The sequence below is a fragment of the Anarhichas minor genome, unplaced genomic scaffold (genome assembly GCF_050575085.1).
Source record: "Anarhichas minor isolate MPS153535 unplaced genomic scaffold, ASM5057508v1 ptg000041l, whole genome shotgun sequence".
Lineage (NCBI taxonomy): Eukaryota > Metazoa > Chordata > Actinopteri > Perciformes > Anarhichadidae > Anarhichas > Anarhichas minor.
The window spans coordinates 1-15,199 of record NW_027466487.1 but is presented as its reverse complement, the minus strand read 5'-3'; the positions used below and the strand labels follow the sequence as shown (position 1 = coordinate 15,199).

At 41.7% G+C, this 15,199-nt stretch overlaps 1 pseudogene; it reads right to left on the bottom strand.

Annotated features, from left to right (window-relative positions):
- Positions 1 to 793: 793 nt before the first annotated feature.
- On the bottom strand, positions 794 to 15,193 carry LOC142969720 (F-actin-uncapping protein LRRC16A-like; annotated as a pseudogene).
- Positions 15,194 to 15,199: the final 6 nt, after the last annotated feature.

Sequence of the window (15,199 nt, the reverse complement as noted above, 5' to 3'; positions counted from 1 at the left end):
GCCACTGTTTTTTATTCCAAATAAGTTAAAAACAAACCCCTAGTATAGTAGTGTACTTAGTACCAAAACAACGTAGGTTTTGCTGAGTTCACATAGGCGTGTGTATGTGTCACAGTGTGTATATTACATGTGCGTATATTACACATTGATATCTACACACGTACACTCCTACATGTATGAAAGCACATATATACATACAGTACAACTCACAGCCACATCATGCAGTCTCACACATGTAGACTCAGGAGTCAAGACTCAGTGTTACTGGTTATCTTCACTTTCTCCACTCCGTGCACCAACAGTCTTTCACACAACTTGACAGAAACACAGCCAGCTGCTTCTGAAATACGAAACAGAAAACAAAAACAGAGAGAGGAGGTGTCCATATGATTTCCTTCCATCAGGATATGGCATATTTCAAACTAAAAGTAATGTTTCAGTTTTGGGACTTTGACTGTAAATCAAAGCAGTTGTTGACATCAGACACTAGATTAACTACATACAGAAGGAACAGTGTTATTTCCGAGCCATGATTAGTGACAAAAAAACCAAAATCTCATCATAATCCTTCAAAGAGACATCCATAGACGTCACAGGAAAAGGTGCACCAGTAAGACTTTTGGCTGTGACTAAAATAACTCTTGCATGGTACAACAAAATACAAGTTGTGCCCTTTTCACACTGGGCATAAAGAGTGAGGTCTGGTGTACATTTAATGTTTAATGTTGGAGCACAGTTTGGCACACAACAACTAGATATAATGATATATATCATTGATATAATGAAGCATTAGTTGGATCTCACATTCAGGTATTTATTCAACAGAAATGAGACAGATTATCATGTTTATGACGTGCGACAAGTGTTTCTGTCATCCCTTTGTATGACTGCAAAGTTGATTGGATAAGGGTTTAAACAATATGCTTTGACAATATAGCATTCTATCCTTTCAATTTGGGTTATTTCCCTTGACTGACGTGAGGCGTCCATGTTTGTTTGTTTTTTAAGGAAAACTTTCAGAACAATTTTTCAGAGTTATTATTACAACTTGGATGTCGATGGTATTTGTAAGTTAACTGGTAATTATAGTAACCCCAATATGAGATGAATGCAGTATAATTTAATGCAAAGGCTAAATGTCTGTCCCAACCGCTTTTTCTAATATTAGTGAAACTGCATGTTTATAATTCAAAGCAAAAAATCCAACGCTAAGGGTACAATCTGTAGAGGTATTAGTTGACACACAATCTGAATTTTTTTAACCGTAACCAATTAATCAGATGAATGATTTTGAACATGATTTTAGAATCTGTATGCTGACTGTGTAGCAGTGTGAAAAGGGCATTTCTCGCTGTTAAAAGACAAAGATGAGGCCTGAGACCAATGTGTGTCGTCGTCGTCGTTGTTGTTGTGTAGCGTTCAGGTCCTGAAAACGCTACATACAGACTAGCCTACAGGTCCCTGTGGTCAAAATCCAGCTACCCTCTGTGCACTTTTCCTTCAGGCACTGTTTTCTCAATCGTTTTCTAACAAATGCCAACTCCTTATCATTTAAAGTTCAAAACTTGTCTTTGGACAGAATAAATTGAAAGTGAACTGAATTTGAAATCCCTGAAGGTCAAGTCTGAAGTGTTTGAAGGCTGGAGTTCCCTCAGTGTGCCGCTTTCACACAAAGATAAGACAAAATAGCTTCTGAAATTGAAAGCAAATGTCAGTGGTTTCCATGTTACCTTCAAGCAGATTATTATACACAACATTACATACATAACATTATAACATCCTGTTTTTGAGTAAGCTTTCATTGGACCATCGGCACACCAGGTAGTGCTACCAGAAGTGAGGAATTAATCTGTCTTTAAGAGCAATTCAGAGTATGTGTGACAGAGTTTAGCAATGATCTATATTCTCATTTGTTTTGACAAGTTCCAGCTAGACATAATGCTGTTTTCTTTTTCTTTACCATAAAGCACCACAGACATGTTTATGATGGGCCTCTGTATTGCTCTTTAATGACAGACACATACTCCTTTCCCCCACAAACAGCAGAAAAAAGACATCCGCAGTTTAAAGGTATCATGATACAGTAAATGTTTTTTTTTTTTTTTCTCACAGTGTCTAAACACAGAACAGTGTTAGTTAACAGTGCTGAAGCCGTATGGATTGGTGATCAGTGATGTTATAGTGCACCACAGTCCTCTCAAAGCAACACTTCATATGGTTACTCCAACTCTCCCACACAGAGACAAACAAGAGTTCAGACGGGATGTTTGATGTAGTCTCCTCTAAGGGACTTGTGGTTTTGCTGTTAGATAAGCTACATCAAATGTGTATTTCTGATTTATGGTGGGCTGAGATTCTCAGCTGAACCTGTATTTTCCTGAAAAAAAAAAAGATGAATTGCATAATGGATTCAGTCACCTCTGAAGTCCGGAGAAAAGTAACTTGCACATACTGATAATAGCATATAGAAAAATCTATACAAATATATAGAAGGAAACGAATGCCATTGGGTCCTGGTCTGGTTGTATGTTTGAGATCAAGTACAGTACAGTGATCCTGATATTATTGTTACATGTGTTTGGTCCCTGGGAGAAGAGCTATTAGACAAGGAAAGAGAATTTTTTTTTAATGTCCACTCATATTTTCACAGTCTCTCTCTCTCTCTCTGTCTTTTGCACAAAAAGTCTGCTGGTTCCTGGAAGCATCTTTTTTTTTTGTGGTTTACAAACGTCATTCAAGATTCAGTAGTCATTGGCTGAAGATGCTTGAAAACTTCAGGAACCGTTTCCTCAAACCCTGAAAAGGTTATTTTTTGAGAGACATGAGATTTTCACCTGACGGCAGAGAGTAGGAATGAAAAAAGGAGAAAAGGCCGTCTGTGAGGAGGAAGCTCTTAGGAGACTTAGCACAGTTTGGTTTACTAGGTGACAAGTTGTGACTAAAAAAAGATTACAGAGGATATTACCCCAAGTGTTAATATCATTAGTTTTATCTTGTCATAGACAACCAAACTTGAATTTGAAACGGTGTATTGCATGACACTACAGCAGGTCTTCCTGCAAACCAAAGAGGATTTGTACTTTGCGGTCAGACAAAACCTACAGGTACAACCGCTAATATAAATGAAAACATATCAATTAATGATTATTGATTATAGTCCTCCTTTAGTTGCTTTTCTAAAAGGAAAACATGTGAGACTTGTCAACAGGTTTTTGCTGTGAATTTCTCTTACTCATATTAAAATAAAGTCTTTGTCTGCCTCCTCCCCAGAGTCTGAGGACTTTTTGCCCGCTGCCTTGTCCTTGTCTGGGTTTGGAGATTGGTCCTTGGTCTTGAAGGAGCCATGATCCTCAGAGTTGGTACGGAGACGGCTGGGTCGCTGAACAGAGTCCGACACAAACCCCGCCCTCACTAAAAAACAAGAGAGGGAGAAGATGAAAATGACAGCAAGTGTTGACAATGCTTAGAATAAGGGGAAGATAGGGGAAGAGAAAAGAAAGGTGAGGAAGAGAGGGAAATTGTTGAAACTACACATTTTGTTTAAATATATCTGATATTACGTATACTGCTACAGTTTCTTCATCAGAGGGTGACGACCGCATCGTACGTTGTTGTACGTTACAAGAGGTAGTGGAGCAGTCTTCTGTGCATGTGTAGAACGCAGGCATCGAGCACAGACAGAACAACTACGCATACGCAGCTCTTAGTGTCCGTTTTGGAGGATAACCGAGGCTTTACAGCAATAAGTGATGTAAAGCGCAACAATTCACCCTTATCTTTGCGAGCAATCTGCTGCCAAAAACGTCTTAGTAAATGTGCAAAGGAGTGCACGATTACAACTGTAGCAGAAACAATGGATTCTTAGATATACAGCACAAGTTGTAAACCTTTATTAAGGATATACAGATTGTTATCCCTTCGATTGACTGATAATCGTTTAAGAATATTTCCCTACTCTCTGCCCAAAGCATGCTGGGATAGAGTACTTAAAAGGGATTCTGCTCCACACTGCCACTTCACTATTCTTGATCGTCTTCTTCAACATGCAAAAGGAACTAAACATTCCCTTGTGTATACCGCCACCTAATGGCTCTCGATTGACTCTGTAATGATCTGCATCTGACGCATATGGTCATATATGTACAGTGCTTTCAGACAAGGGAGGACAATGTGCAAGTCTTTTTTTTTTTAAACGTTTCTTATAAAGCCCTGAATGCTTTCATGTCCTACATTTATTGTTCCAGCATCATTAAATCTCTAATAAGTAGGAGCAAAGGTTTTTTTCTGGTTAAAAAATGTGTTGTTGTCCAAGAATCCATCTGATGGCGCAGATGTTTTGACATTGCACTTTCTGCACTGAGCAAACAGAAACTACATCCTCTAGCTTTTAAGTCTCTGGAATTATTCAATATGCATATGGTTAAAACGCTGATTTTATTAAAGTTCTATTGATGATACAAAAAAAACAAAAAACTAAGCAGCCAGTGCTTTCAAAAGAAGTTGTCCTTTGCTTAAGAGCAGGAATTAAGCTCATCAACATGAATCAGATGTGTGTGCCTCTGACAGGGCCCAGAGGGCGTCACTGATAACGTTGAGTAAAGAAAATGAAGGGAGGAAGAGCAGAGAGAAGAAAGGGAGACCAAAGGAGAGGACATAATGTATAAAAACATCAGAGGGAAAGGAGCATAGACAGTCATAAATCACCAAGTTGCCGGGCTGCCTGTTACATAATACTGCTGTCACAACCTGACAGTGACATCAAACATCTATCAGTCTGTCTAGGCCCTAGATAATTCCTCTAGATTCAAGGGGAAATCTGCTCTGGCCAAAGGACAGGTTTCAGGTGAAGGAGAAAAAAAAAAGATACTCAGAGATTTTGACAGACAGATTTTGTGACCCACCATCCTGAGTGGTTTTGTTCGTAGAGCCTCCTGACTGCAGACTGTTCTGGCCCTCTTTGTCTTTCTCTGACACCGTCCTCTTCAGCGTTGGAGGAAGAACTGTGGCTTTAGGAGACACGCCACCACTGTTTGGGGAATCTGAGCTCTCATCTGTCAGGAAAAACATATTATCAGCTTATAACAAATATGGTCTCATCCGTCAAACAATCTGACAGGAAGATTAACAACTGAACCACTGCAGCAACAATCCTCTCAGTAATGTGGACATAAACAGTGTGGTAATCAGATCCAATGCTTGTACCTATGCTCCTGCTGGTGCTGCTGGTCCTTGGCTTATGTGGGATGGAGGGTCGGGCAGCCAGGGCAGGCTTCGCTCCCTGTGGCACCGGTGGTTTGGGACTTACTGGCCCCCCAGGAGAACTCGAGGAGGACGTAGCCCTGAGACGAGAGGCCTTGTCAGGCTTCGTCTCGCCACGAGGAGGTGCCTTGTCAGGCTTCGTCTCGCCACGAGGAGGGGTCTTCTCTGGAGAACCAGTCGGAGGATCTGATTTATTAATTGAGCCACTGGGAGAGCGGCTTTCTGAGACGATGGGCTGGGGCTTGGCTGCTGGCACATGCATAAAAATAAATTAAAATCATGCACACAATGATTTTCATGTACCATATGGGTATGAAACCAGACACTAAAACAGGAACGTGATCCACTAATAATCCACTAAAACCAGCTGCAGGTCTGCTTGAGTCACTAACTGTTGAGTTAAAAGTTTTGTTTTCTTCCTATGTTTATCTCAACAGAAAAAAACTCTCACCTGTTGCATTGCTGTCAGGTCTGTCGGGGCTGGAAGACTAGAGGAGACACAAGGACAAAATATTGTATTACGATATGCACGAGTGTAGAACGTTCTTGTTTTGATTCAGTGCAGTGGTGAAGTGATTATACAAACTGAACAGGCAAGTGTCAGCAAGACATCTTAAAGTCTCTTGAAGGTCTTTAGTATCATCAGATTATCTTTACTCTGCAATAATGCCCCCCCCCCCCAAAAAATCCCTTGCATTAAAAAAAGCCCTCTCCTTCTCAAAGTCCTGGGCTGAATTTCAGTCCCAGTAGTGACCATCTTTTTGAGTCTGGTATATTTTACACTTTGCAGTCAGTTTTATATACAGTATATTTGGAGTTTCAAGCTTTTATTGTTGACTGTACGTGTAAAGCAAAGCAACATTCAAACAGGAGGTGGCGCCTTTGTGTTAGAAAATGCCCACACACCCAAGCTCTGTATTAAGTAGTCTCCTGAATAGGTCTCTCCATTACACCTGTATACACACACACACACACACACACACACACACACACACACACACACACACACACACACACACACACACACACACACACACACACACACACACACACACACACACACACACACACACACACACACACACACACACACACACACACACACACACACACACACACACACACACACTTTTCTCGCTTGTCTTCAGCACTGAACACTTAGAGCACTTTGTCCCCAAAACTAAAATATTTAAAGAAGCATCCCTCTATATCTCACTGCCATACCACTTTACTTTTGAAGTTTATCTTTTACTGTCATGTTATTTTGACATTCATTTTACAGAATTGGCTTAAAATAGACTATTTCATTTTTTTATTATTAAATAAATAAATGGAGCATTACTAAAACACCCCTTTTTTTCTACAGGTGGAAGGCTTAACTTGAGTTCAAAGATAATCACTTTTGAATCTCTTGCAAAACTGAGCTTGAATTCTTTCATTAACTTAATTTGATCATATTACAGTAGGGTTTCTCCTTTTTATTGCAGTTTATTAGTGTCACTCTCTTTCTTGTTGACTTTCTTTTGTGCCGTGTTTGTTTTTGCGATGGTTTGCAAAAGTGAAAGGAAGAGCACCACTATCATCTCTTCCATGTTGAAGACAGCTCCAAAAGAAGCAGGTAATTCAACCTTGAGTTGAGTTTTTTTATCAACTACATTTTGCAACTACAACCTCACTTTGTAACTGCCTTGCAAGTTACGACCCAAAACAGATGTTGCAGGATAAGGATATTCTGTGTTTGATTATGGGGGGCATATTCATCTTGTCCTATGAAATTAAAATCAGGTTGCCACATGGTGGCGTCTCCCATCAGTACCTTACTTTTCCCTTATTCTTGTATCTTTTGCTTTTTGAAATCACACCGCCTCACCTTGTGTGCTCTCCTCTCCTGCTTGGCCTTCATCTCTGCGAGGAGGCCGCTGCCCATCATTTGCAACCCTTGGTACCGCCGGCCTCCCTGAGGGCTGCCCCTGCCGTCCGAACACTCCCAGGGCTCGTCCATGGAGTCTGGCGTCCTCAGCTCCTCCGAGCGGTCTGAGCTGCTGCTGTAGTCTGTGTGCTGGGAGCGGCTGGAGGCGTCTCTGCAGGAGGGACAGGAATTATTAGGGTATCAGGGGCCGACTGGTACATTCAGAGGTACTGTGAAATCTGTTGTTCTATAACAAGAAAATATTCATCTGTACCTGGACTTTGGCTCAGGTGCTGGCCTTTGGTGAAGAGGGCTCCTCAGGGATGGAAGCCGCCGTCGAGGCTACAGTGGCTGAGGATGTACCTGAAGCTGGATTGGTCGCCTGGTTTTTCTCTGACTTACCCGAAACTGGGGGGGGGGGGGGGGGGGGTCGTCTGATTTTTTTCTGATTTGTCCAATTTATCTGCTTTTTCGGATTTGGTGGAACGTTTGATGAGGTTGAGGAATCCTCCTTTACTCTTCTTCTTCTCTCCATCATGAGATTCTGAACTCTTGGAACGTCTGAGAGGAGACAGAACGAGAGACAAAAAAGTATTAAATAATTAATACATAATAGTAAAATATAAATATTAGAAGCAAGTATAGTTGAATACATCTATACTGGAATACATATTCAGACAGTCCTTCATGACAAAACTCTAAATGAAGCATGATCCTCACTTGGAGTCCATCCTGGTGACTTTTGTGGAGAAGAACTCGTCCACACCCTCGTCCACCCTTCCCATTAGGCCGTTCTGCTCCCCATCCTGAGATGGAGCACTGTTGATTTGCTGAAAGAGGAAGTTGAAGGATCTGGTACCATGTCTGGAAATGAACTTTAAAAATCCATACAAAGCAGCTGAGCTTTACTCACAGGTATTTTGCTGGAGTGCTTTTTCTTGTTCCTTCGTGGTCGCAGTTTGGTGAAGTGCTGCAGCTTTTTTTCCTCCTCGGACGGCAGCTCCACCATCCCTCCTGGCGGTCGGTGCTCCAGTTTTGGCAGGACCTGAGATGGAGTAGGTGGAGTTTGAGATGAAGTTGATGCTTCGTCCACATGGATAGGGACGTCTTCCAGGGCCTTGTCCAGGTCAAACGCCATCTCTGTGGATTAGACGGTCATTAGAAGGTTCATTGTAGATACACATTGAATATTCAAGAGTACTTCCTTCCACGTGTCATCAGGTAGCACAAGATTGAGGAATTATTTGAAAGACCAAAGGCAGAATGATTAAAACCAGCCACCCTGATCCATCCGCTTTTTATATTATCAAGCAGAAAGATAATGTACTATTTGATTCTAATACAGCTAAATGTCACGACATATAAATAAAAAAAATATAATATACTGCTTACCAAAGGCACGAGACACTGGCCGAAGCATTCTGCTGTGGATGCTCTTCCTCTTGGATTTTGGAGTCATCTGAAAGAGGCGCACAGAATCAAATAAAATTTCTGGTAATTGTTAACAAATTGTCCAAGTCATTTCTATCACTCAAGACCAGTAGAGCTTTTAGTACTGTCAAACATCATGAAATTGATCAGCTAACTCTGTGGCTATTTGGGATTCTGTCCACATCTTATTTTAACTACACTAGATTTCATAGTTTGTACTAAGACCAGACATCATCATGTAATTATTAACAAATTATAGAGTTACTTATTATGTTTTTTTAGACGGTACTTATTATGATGTTGCATATTATATTGTGCTGTGATCCACATTTACAAGGTGGTGATGACGCACATAGTGCATTGAGTGGAGAGAAACAGTGCAATGTGGCTGGATGCATAACAAAAAAGTTAATTTTCAAATATCAGTATTCAACTATGTTAAATAATTTGGAGAGTGAGTGAGGAAGTAATAGATAAATGCGTCCTACGATACTCGTAGTGTAGCTTTTCTACACCATCTTTAAAATACATCACCAGGATTAAATATTAAAATACGTGAGGCTCTTTGTGTTGTAGCACAGAGAAATGTGAAGCAAGCCGGCGCAGCAACGACAGACAGAAAAGGAAAAGAGCAGCGTGAGCAGAAAGTGAATTGAAAAGAGAGTTTAGAGGGACAGTCGAGAATTACTTACACTGGTGCAGCACAAAATCTCCATGGAGCAAAGGTGGAAAGAGAAGGAAGAACAGAGGAAAAGAAGATTGAAGAGGAAGAAAGACAACACATAGTAAAGCCTAGTGAAGACAAAAGAAAGATAGCTGGTGTTCTTGTAAAAGTAGAGGTGAATAGGACAGAGAGGGATATAAGATGAAAAGAGGGGCAAGACACCAGAGAAACAGACAGGACCAGAGACCGAAGAACATGCAGCTTCCTGTTGACTGCAGCCTGCATTTACTGTACATCCCAACTCACACACATTATTACATCAACACAAAAATCAACAAAACAAACGTGGTGAAAAGCAACCGTTCCAAGGGTTGACTACATTTGAAAGAGTGGTAGGTGATGAGGAAACAATAAGACTCAGGTACGTCTCCACACACACACATATCTGCCCTCATAGAGTACAAATGAACCAACCTGAAATGCCAACTATAAAAGCAAAACAGGTTTTTAGCATTTTGCAAAAAGTTCTGTTCTGATATTTACTGAACATCGAGACAATTCTTTAAATTAATAGTAAATTCTATCCTCAATTGTCTTTGGCAAATGTAGAGTAGCCAAGGTCTATTTTTTTCCAGTAGAGGGTGGTATTAGGTTGTAGTTTGCGTCATACAACTAAATCGAACATTTAATTAATAAATGTAATTTGAGTCGCATGAAAAACACGAGGTGCCTAGATAATAATACATGAAATAAATCACGGACAGTTAAAACACACGGTTCCACCCACGCCTACCATGCATGTCTCTAGATCCTCCAGCCTCTCAGCCTCCAGTATCTCGGTCGATGCTCTTTTAGGAATCTTTTCCTCCGGGACGTCCAGATCCACAGACTCCTGCTGCACCAAGGGGCGACCTCGCCGCACCAGGTGGTCTGCCTGGTAGGAGGAGAGGAAACCGGGAGCAGAGGTGAAGATGTGGATATAATTGGCAAGAATGGTAACGGAGAGATAAGGAGAGGTAAGATGGAATGTGAGGAATTGACAGAAATGGAGGATAAAAAACAGATATAAATGAGTTTCAGAGAGATTTACATATGTTACAGCAATTTAGAGGGCAAGTTATCAGCCATTGTTAATGAATCAATGAGCCAGTTGAGAGCTTTGTTGACTTTAATCTTACCAGAGTAAGTTGTGAAGTGGAAAGAGCCTCCAGAATCTCACGTGGTTGACACCCACTGGTCTCAAACCACATCCCAAATAATGTCATTTTGTATCCCTTTTAAACAGCATGTTGGGAACCTGTTAAAACTGTGTTTGCTCTAAAAACACATTTCACATGATGACATCCGTCACTATAATCACATGTTTTAAAGAAATGGACTTACGTTTATGGTTTTAATATTGCTTCAGCACCCCCTGCTGGTTTAAATTAGTAAATTATGTGATTGTGGCATTATAAATATCTGAGAAAAATTGCTGACATCAGGTATTACTTTTATTGTCCTTGCCCCGAATTTTTATCATTCAAATCTTACTGGAAAAATGTATTTTACCACTTTGATTGTTTCACGGATGTCAAGGTCAGCACAGTCCTTAATATCTATTATGGCTTCTTCTGGGGATCCACCAAAGAGCACATGCAGGATAGCTGGGCTGAGTCCTCCAAGGCATGGCCCATTATGGAGGAATGAATGACCAAGCATTCGGCCAGCAGCAACAAAGAAGTCACTCTCCAAAAGGTAATGCCAAGTGGAGGGAATCAGATGATCTTGTTCCCCCTCAAAAAGAAGAGTTCCTCCTGGTACTTCAATTAAAAGAGAAAAGTGAAAGAACATTGATAGTGCAGAATGTAAAGGACATAGACATTCAAACTTTCATACAGAATTAGTAAGGAAATATCAATCAGCCACTGAATACTTTGGGTGATCCTGTAGAAACCTACAGGGCCACAGCAGCTGCGTCACATTTGTTTGTTTTTTTAAGGTTTTAGGTATTTTCTACAAACCAAACACAGAGCCTGATAGCTGACAACCAGCCGTCAGCCAAAGTGAATATTCACTTAAAAGTCATCTCAAAACCATACTGAAGTTTGGACATGATGCTTGCAAAGAAATGGCGAGTCACGTCATCACCAATTGCTGGATCTCCTGAAAAAGCAAAATACACAGTACAGACATCAGTTAAATGAATAGATGATCATTTTTTACCTTTAGTTTTGCGTGTGTAACCAATTTACCCTCGAGTGTGCATGTCAAGGGGCAAGCCCACTCAACATTAGCCATCTTATAAAAAGAAAGGACTGTCCTCTGCACTGTCTCCAAGATCCATGGTAAGATATAATGATTTTCTAGTTGCATGCTGGCTTAAAATGTCTTCTTTGAATCTCTTTGCTGCTTCACTGGGATTTGAAAGAATTTTCCAATCTAAAAATAGTTTTTAAATTATTCCAATTAATACTGGATGAGTTGATATGTAGAGAGCAACAATTTATTGGAATAAATGATGTAACACACCATTTGGCGACTTCGTGTTGTTCCAGAGATTTTGAGCAACTCAAATCCTCCCCCTTGTCTGAGTTTTGGATATGCCTCTAAAATAAATTCTCTAAAGTCATCTGGATCAGTACGACTACCTGAAAATAGAAGATAATAATACAAACAATCGATCTAACTTGAAATATAATAACGTTTAATGTTTTTGAAAGGTAACTTGATTCAAGAAAAATACGTCTGTCCATCATGATGCCTGACTTACCTCGGAATGCAAGACGTTTTTCCCCTAGTCCTGCAGCAGCAAGTCCATCTCTGGCTTATCGGTTTGTCCTCAATACAACAGAAAGAGTGAGTGTACGAATGAAGTCGTGCAGGCGCAGCAACAGTTCGCCTCCTTCTCCCTCTAATGCAGGGGTCACCAACCTTTTTGAAACTGAGAGCTACTTCAAGGGTACTGAGTAGTACTGAGTAGTACGAAGGGCTACCCGCGTTCAAACCTCTAGTCTGGGCCTTTTCGGTCGGATTGTGTTGCCTCGCCTCTACCCCCGCCACCCCTGAGTTGTTGCCCCGCGGCCTGTTCCGAGGATTTACGGACCTGACGACGGGGTGCGCTCGCAGCTCGCGTCTGGCACCAACGGGATGCGCCCGCCATTCAGAACCTGAAAACCTAGTGTGGTCCGCCAGCCTCGTCCCGGCTGTCCGCCGTGCGCCTCCGGGTACCCAACTCTTAACTCTCTGCAAGCGTTTTTGATTAAAAAAAGAACAACAACTACAATTTTAGACGGAGCTCCATAATGACTAGTGCTATTTTTAGAACATGTCTTGCGGGCGACTCACTTGGTCCCTGCGGGCGACAGGGTGCCCGCGGGCACCGTGTTGGCTACCTCTGCTCTAATGTATGGACCAGACGGTCTAGAAACCTCGGCTAGAATCAAGTGAAGAGGATAAGCTATAATCAGAGAATAAGGACGTTGCAGAAGACGCATGTTGGCTAACGATATCATCGCACAATTTACAGGAATGCGATCTGACGCACAGCATGAATAAATAAATCACTCATCACCGGCGATAGTAATTTAGTCTACACAAGGGATTTAGCATGGAAAACATCCCGCAGCGGGTCTGCCAGCGGCCGCCCGGTCTCCGAATGGCCACAGCTGGCGCATAGAATGACTCAAGATTCTCAAGATGAAAGGCAAAACAGACTCTAGAACGGCATGACGTCACAAAGAGATGAAAGGCACAATCATTTGTCCAGATCAAAGGCAAAGAAACTATAAAGCCTACCTACCCCAGACTTTGTCCACAGTTATTGAGAACTTTCAAGACACACAGTACAGCTATTTATTCCTTCCTTATTTGAATAAATAAATATGAATCCGGCACAAATTAATCAATTTAGGGAGCGTCAAATGTTGAATCAGCAGGTCCGAATTAATAACCTTGAGCAGCAGCTAAAGGTAGCTAAGGATGACAATGATGTTAAGTCGGCCCAAATCAATGACCTTGCGCAGCAGCTAAAAAGAGCTAAGCAGGGAGCTAAGGATGACAATAATGTCAAGTCGGCCAAAATCAATGACCTTGAGCAGCAGCTAAAGAGAGCTAAGCAGGGAGCTAAGGATGACAATGATGTCAAGTCGGCCAAAATCAATGACCTTGAGCAGCAGCTAAAGAGAGCTAAGCAGGGAGCTAAGGATGACAATTATGTCAAGTCGGCCAAAATCAATGACCTTCAGCAGCAGCTAAAGAGAGCTAAGCAGGGAGCTAAGGTTGACAATGATGTCAAGTCGGTCAAAATCAATGGCCTTGTGCAGCAGCTAAAGAGGGCTAAGCAGGGAGCTAAGGATGACAATGATGTCAAGTCGGCCAAAATCAATGGCCTTGAGCAGCAGCTAAAGAGAGCTAAGGTTGACAATGATGTCGAGTCGGTCAAAATCAATGGCCTTGTGCAGCAGCTAAAGACAGCTAAGCAGGGAGCTGAGGATGACAATGATGTCAAGTCGGCCCAAATCAATGAGCTTGTGCAGCAGCTAAAGAGAGCTAAGGTTGACAATGATGTCAAGTCGGCCCAAATCAATGAGCTTGTGCAGCAGCTAAAGAGAGCTCAGCAGGGAGCTAGGCTTGACAATAATGTCAAGTCGGCCCAAATGAATAAACGTGGGCAGTTTCTAAAGTGGTCTAAACATGACAATGATGTCAAGTCGGCCCAAATCAATGGCCTTGAACCGGAGCTAAAGGGAGCTAAGGATGACAATGATGTCAAGTCGGCCCAAATCAATGACCTTGAACAGGAGCTAAAGTGGTCTAAGTGTGACAATGATGTCAAGTCGGCCAAAATCAATGTCCTTGAGCAGGAGCTAAAGGTGGGTAGGCATGACAATAGTGTCAAGTCGGCCCAAATCTATGGCCTTTCGCAGCAGCTAAATACAGCTAGGCAGGAAGCTGATGACAATGATGTCAAGTCGGCCAAAATCAATGACCTTGAGCAGCAGCTAAAGAGAGCTAAGCAGGGAGCTAAGGATGACAATGATGTTAAGTCGGCCCAAATTAATAACCTTGAGCAGGAGCTAAAGTGAGCTAAGCAGGGAGCTAAGAATGACAATGATGTCAAGTCGGCCCAAATCAATGACCTTGTGCAGCAGCTAAAGAGAGCTCAGCAGGGAGCTAAGGATGACAATGATGTTAAGTCGGCCCAAATTAATAACCTTGAGCAGGAGCTAAAGTGAGCTAAGCAGGGAGCTAAGGATGACAATGATGTTAAGTCGGCCCAAATTAATAACCTTGAGCAGGAGCTAAAGTGGTCTAAGCATGACAATGATGTCAAGTCTGAAGAGAGCCTCTTGCCGGCTCCAGCTGCTGAGACTCGGACCACACAGTGGTTTCGCTGTGCCAAAGGTATACTGAAAGCAGGATTGTTTGTTGGCATCGCTGTCGTTGGAGTGGGAATAGTGAGCACTTTAATGGGTCAGACTGGAGTGTGCAACCTGTCAAGGCCCATATGATGATTAGCACAAAGATAACATGTTGTGAGTGTGATGCCCACCAATGTGTTGTCACATTGTTATGCATTTTGTTTTCATGCACAGCCAATATGTTATAAAGTGAGCACACTTGTTTATTCCAGCAATAGTTTTATAAGTGACTGACCTAGTGGGAACAATGATGTTGCCACTAAAGCCACTAGAAGACACTGTACTCCAGAGAAAGCTAGCACGACGTGAAGAGCGAAGCAGGATGTGAAATCCTTCTTTTCAAGTGACCAAGCGTTCAGGAGAGAACTGCAAGGCTAATAATGTTTAGCATTTTAAGACCATCCTACAGTTATAGATTCTGTTATCCTTCAAGTTCGAGACTTTCTATCCATCTTTAACTTTTTATCTCATAACTTTCTGTCTCATAACTTTGACTTTCTATCTGATAATTTCGACTTTCTATCTCATAACGTT